Consider the following 5,566-nt stretch of genomic DNA (forward strand, 5'->3'; position numbering starts at 1 on the left):
TATCATATCTACACTTGAAACTGTGTATAGAGTCAGCCTCCACCACATCACTTCCTAATTGTGTGTGTGTGTGTGTGTGTGTCTGTGTGTGTGTGTGTGTGTGTGTGTGTGTGTGTGTGTGTGTGTGTGTGTGTGTGTGTGTGTGTGTGTGTGTGTGTATGTTTATACTCCCTTTCTTTGTTGTGTATGTGGTTGTGGGCCAGGGTTGTGGTGGAGAAAGCGGTGGAGTTTGAGGTTATAGTAGTGATAGTAAAAACAGTGGTTGTGGTGATCTTGGTGGTAGTTGGGTTAGGACGTAACGAGGTAACAGCATAATTGACCAATTCCTCTGGAGGAATCCTAGTTTCCTTGAGTTGGTCAGTGGCCTCAGAAGAGAGAGAAGGAAAAGATAAAATAAAACAGTGGAAAAGAAAATATATAAATTGCAAAATGAGTTGGATAAAGATAAAGATAAGGAGAAACAGGAGGAGGGAAAATGAGTAGAGATGATAATCTGTGAGGAACAAGATGAAGAATCGAATTAAAAATAGACCAGGATAATTACGTATCGAAGTGTGTTGTGCCTCGTGAAGAGTTCAAAATGAACACCATTCATCTATCCAGGTGTGAGAAATGAACACCATTCATCTATCCAGGCGTGATAATTGAACACCATTCATCTATCCAGGTGTGATAATTGAACACCATTCACTATCCAGGTGTGATAATTGAACACCATTCACTATCCAGGCGTGATAATTGAACACCATTCACTATCCAGGTGTGATAATTGAACACCATTCACTATCCAGGCGTGATAATTGAACACCATTCATCTATCCAGGTGTGATAATTAAACACCATTCACTATCCAGGTGTGATAATTGAACACCATTCACTATCCAGGTGTGATAATTGAACACCATTCACTATCCAGGTGTGAGAAATGAACACCATTCATCTATCCAGGTGTGATAATTGAACACCATTCACTATCCAGGTGTGATAATTGAACACCATTCACTATCCAGGTGTGATAATTGAACACCATTCACTATCCAGGTGTGAGAAATGAACACCATTCATCTATCCAGGTGTGATAATTGAACACCATTCACTATCCAGGTGTGATAATTGAACACTATTCACTATCCAGGTGTGATAATTAAACACCATTCACTATCCAGGTGTGATAATTGAACACCATTCACTATCCAGGTGTGATAATTGAACACCATTCACTATCCAGGTGTGATAATTGAACACCATTCACTATCCAGGTGTGATAATTGAACACCATTCACTATCCAGGTGTGATAATTGAACACCATTCACTATCCAGGTGTGATAATTGAACACTATTCACTATCCAGGTGTGATAATTAAACACCATTCACTATCCAGGTGTGATAATTGAACACCATTCACTATCCAGGTGTGATAATTGAACACTATTCACTATCCAGGTGTGATAATTGAACACCATTCACTATCCAGGTGTGATAATTGAACACCATTCACTATCCAGGTGTGATAATTGAACACCATTCACTATCCAGGTGTGATAATCGAACACCATTCATCTATCCAGGCGTGATAATTGAACACTATTCAACTATCCAAGAACAGCAGCGTCATAATAATAGTAGAGTAAAAAAAAAAAAAACACCTGCAAACACCCGCTACAAAAAAAAAACACCTGGAACACCAGAAAAACAGCAAGAGCAACAAGCAAGAACCTTTACGACAATCCAACACAATTTGCGTCAATTACCTCTATCATGCAACCTCGCAAATTAATGATAAGTTGCATTGCACGAACTTGCTTCGATCATTGGCTCAATTTAAGTGTTCAAAGAATGAATTAGTGAGAGGATGTGCTCGAGGGAGTCGCGTGGCGGGAGTGAATGATTCGATGCACTCAAAGGTTAATTGGGCTATTATACTATAGATTAGACAACTGAGGGATTGGTAAATGCTGCAGAATGATTTATCCTTTACCTCGTGTGTGTGTGTGTGTGTGTGTGTGTGTGTGTGTGTGTGTGTGTGTGTGTGTGTGTGTGTGTAATTACCTAAGTGTAGTTACAGGATGAGAGCTACGCTCGTGGTGTCCCGTCTTTCCAACACTCTTTGTCATATAACGCTTTGAATGTGTGTGTGTGTGTGTGTGTGTGTGTGTGTGTGTGTGTGTGTGTGTATGAGTATAAGCTCGAATAACTCATTTTTACCTCAGCAGAGCTAAAGAGATGTACTCTAATCGTTCCAAAGTATGATTATACACGATGAATATACGACTGTATATCCAAATATACGATATACGACTGAATATCTCACACCTGGCTAAAAAAAAATCCGTATATCCATGAGTAGAGAAACACAAAAGTTAACATGAACAGATAATAATTTAACACTTACCACAGGAGTAATGCGGGTCGCCTGCTCTTCACCTTAGAGGGAGTGTGGCTTCAGTGAGCCACATTATGTGTGGAACCGGGCCTTACACATCATGTGGCCTGCAAGAAACACAAACACGGAGCACTTTAGAGTTTTGAGAACACTTGTATGTATATAATATCCACTTTTTGTACAATACACTACACTCTGGGTCATAATACACTTAAGTGTATACTTATACACTTAAGTACACTTATACTTAAGTTCCACCCTGTTTCAATATGTTTCTTCCCTGTTTTTTTTAAGTTTCTACATGCTTCCTGGGGGTGGGGGGAGGAGTAACAAAAATGAGGCCTAGTCGGGGACCGGGCCGAGGGGTCGCTAAGCCCCGAAATCATCTCAAGATAACCCCACTTCCGCATGCGTTCCGTGTTCGCTAACACGAATAAACATTCACTACAGTCTATTATTTTCATAATGTACATTGTTATACATTAGCTCCTTTCCGACCCGTGCTTATACACAAAGACTTCATTTAGAGTACGACTATAGAATGATAGAATGATAATCTCGGTTAATTAGCATCGACGCACCAAACATTGCAAAGCTCTTTTCTTCTGAACTTTTGAACTCACGTAGAAACCGGTGCTGACTATGGGTCACAGATGGTGCTGACTGTGGGGTCACAGATGGTACAGACTGTGGGGTCACAGATGGTGCTGACTGTGGGGTCACAGATGGTGCTGACTGTGGGGTCACAGATGGTGCTGACTGTGGGGTCACAGATGGTACAGACTGTGGGGTCACAGATGGTGCTGACTGTGGGGTCACAGATGGTACAGACTGTGGGGTCACAGATGGTGCTGACTGTGGGGTCACAGATGGTACAGACTGTGGGGTCACAGATGGTGCTGACTGTGGGGTCACAGATGGTGCTGACTGTGGGGTCACAGATGGTGCTGACTGTGGGGTCACAGATGTTGCTCAACTTTTTCTGGTCATCTGTAGGTTAAAAGTTCATTTTGCAACGTAAGTCTTGCTCTGATTTGCCTGATATTCAACCTTGTTGAGGTTGAGGTGTTTGCAAGATAATGCAACTAAGTGTGGCTCTTGAGGCTATCTTGAGGTTATCTTGAGATGATTTCGGGGCTTTAGTGTTCCCGCGGCCCGGTCCTCGACCAGGCCTCCACCCCCAGGAAGCAGCCCGTGACAGCTGACTAACACCCAGGTACCTATTTACTGCTAGGTAACAGGGGCATTCAGGGTGAAAGAAACTTTGCCCATTTGTTTCTGCCTCGTGCGGGAATCGAACCCGCGCCACAGAATTACGAGTCCTGCGCGCTATCCACCAGGCTACGAGGCAACGAGGCTCTGTTGTCGCTTATGCAATGACGAGTTTTATATTCCCAAGATGCTACTGTAAGCCTCTCCTCCTCCTCTTCCTGTAGGATGAATGGTTGCAAGTTGACTGTGGGGTCACAGATGGTGCTGACTGTGGGGTCACAGATGGTGCTGACTATGGGTCACAGATGGTATAGACTGTGGGGTCACAGATGGTGCTGACTGTGGGGTCACAGATGGTGCTGACTATGGGTCACAGATGGTATAGACTGTGGGGTCACAGATGGTGCTGACTGTGGGGTCACAGATGGTGCTGACTATGGGTCACAGATGGTATAGACTGTGGGGTCACAGATGGTGCTGACTGTGGGGTCACAGATGGTGCTGACTATGGGTCACAGATGGTATAGACTGTGGGGTCACAGATGGTGCTGACTGTGGGGTCACAGATGGTGCTGACTGTGGGGTCACAGATGGTGCTGACTGTGGGGTCACAGATGGTGCTGACTGTGGGGTCACAGATGGTGCTGACTGTGGGGTCACAGATGGTGCTGACTGTGGGGTCACAGATGGTGCTGACTGTGGGGTCACAGATGGTACTGACTGTGGGGTCACAGATGGTGCAGACTGTGGGGTCACAGATGGTGCAGACTGTGGGGTCACAGATGGTGCAGACAGTGGGACACAGATGGTACAGACAGTGGGACACAGATGGTACAGACAGTGGGACACAGATGGTACAGACAGTGGGACACAGATGGTACAGACAGTGGGACACAGATGGTACAGACAGTGGGACACAGATGGTGCAGACTGTGGGTCACAGATGGTACAGACAGTGGGACACAGATGGTACAGACAGTGGGACACAGATGGTACAGACAGTGGGACACAGATGGTACAGACAGTGGGACACATGTGGCACAGGTGAGAGTGAACTAGAAATGTCGTCGACCCAAAATGGCGCCAATCAAGCAAGTGGCGACGTCCTCCTCCCTTACCAGCGTCGCTCTCACCAAATACCGGGTTCGAACCCCAGTCAACGAGGCAAGTCATCATCACTAACGACTAAACGATCACTCGCGAGGTAAAATACCCCCCGTCAAGTGCCCAGGGAGGTCAATTGACCGAGGGCAATTGACCTCAGGTCAAGCGACGTGCTCCTCCCTTGACAGCCGAGGGGTAACTGAAGCCAAAAGGTCGCTTGACACATGATGACATTAACCCAATTACCGAATTTCTTCTCAATTTCTAGAACATTCGAAACCACTCATGCCTTCGGAGGCATTGGGATAAAATCCATCACATAGCGACTTAAATTATCATTGTTAAACGATTTGATACGAGGAAGGCTTTGGGAGATATATATATATTTAGTTACACGTTTTGGGGAGCTCATATGATCACCGTAAACTGTTTTCTGCAGAAAATATAAATAGAAAATGGATTCGAAAGATGCTTAGACTTTTAGGGGAAACTGCTGGAAGTCGTATGGCGATGGGGCATCCGCGCCTTGTTCATATCTCTCTCTCTCTCTCTCTCTCTCTCTCTCTCTCTCTCTCTCTCTCTCTCTCTCTCTCTCTCTCTCTCTCTCCCTCTCTCTATTTCTCTCTCTCTCTCTCTCTTTCTCTCTCTTTCTCTGCTGTGCCTCTTTATGACTCAAAGTCTTTAATAAACTCCACACTCCAAACCCTTTGACGTCAAAAACCACACACACACACTAACACACACACACTAACACACATACACTAACACACATACACTAACACACACACACACTAACACACACACACACACACACACACACACACATACACACACACACACTAACACACACACACACACACACTAA

The 5,566-nt window shown here is 44.8% G+C and overlaps 1 non-coding gene across 1 annotated transcript; it reads right to left on the reverse strand.

Annotated features, from left to right (window-relative positions):
• Positions 1 to 3,664: 3,664 nt before the first annotated feature.
• On the reverse strand, positions 3,665 to 3,743 carry TRNAT-CGU (transfer RNA threonine (anticodon CGU)). The gene has a single exon. It is a non-coding gene; the product is annotated as a tRNA-Thr (tRNA).
• Between the last annotated feature and the right edge of the window lie 1,823 nt (positions 3,744 to 5,566).

The sequence above is a fragment of the Procambarus clarkii genome, chromosome 50 (genome assembly GCF_040958095.1).
Source record: "Procambarus clarkii isolate CNS0578487 chromosome 50, FALCON_Pclarkii_2.0, whole genome shotgun sequence".
Classification (NCBI taxonomy): Eukaryota; Metazoa; Arthropoda; class Malacostraca; order Decapoda; family Cambaridae; genus Procambarus; species Procambarus clarkii.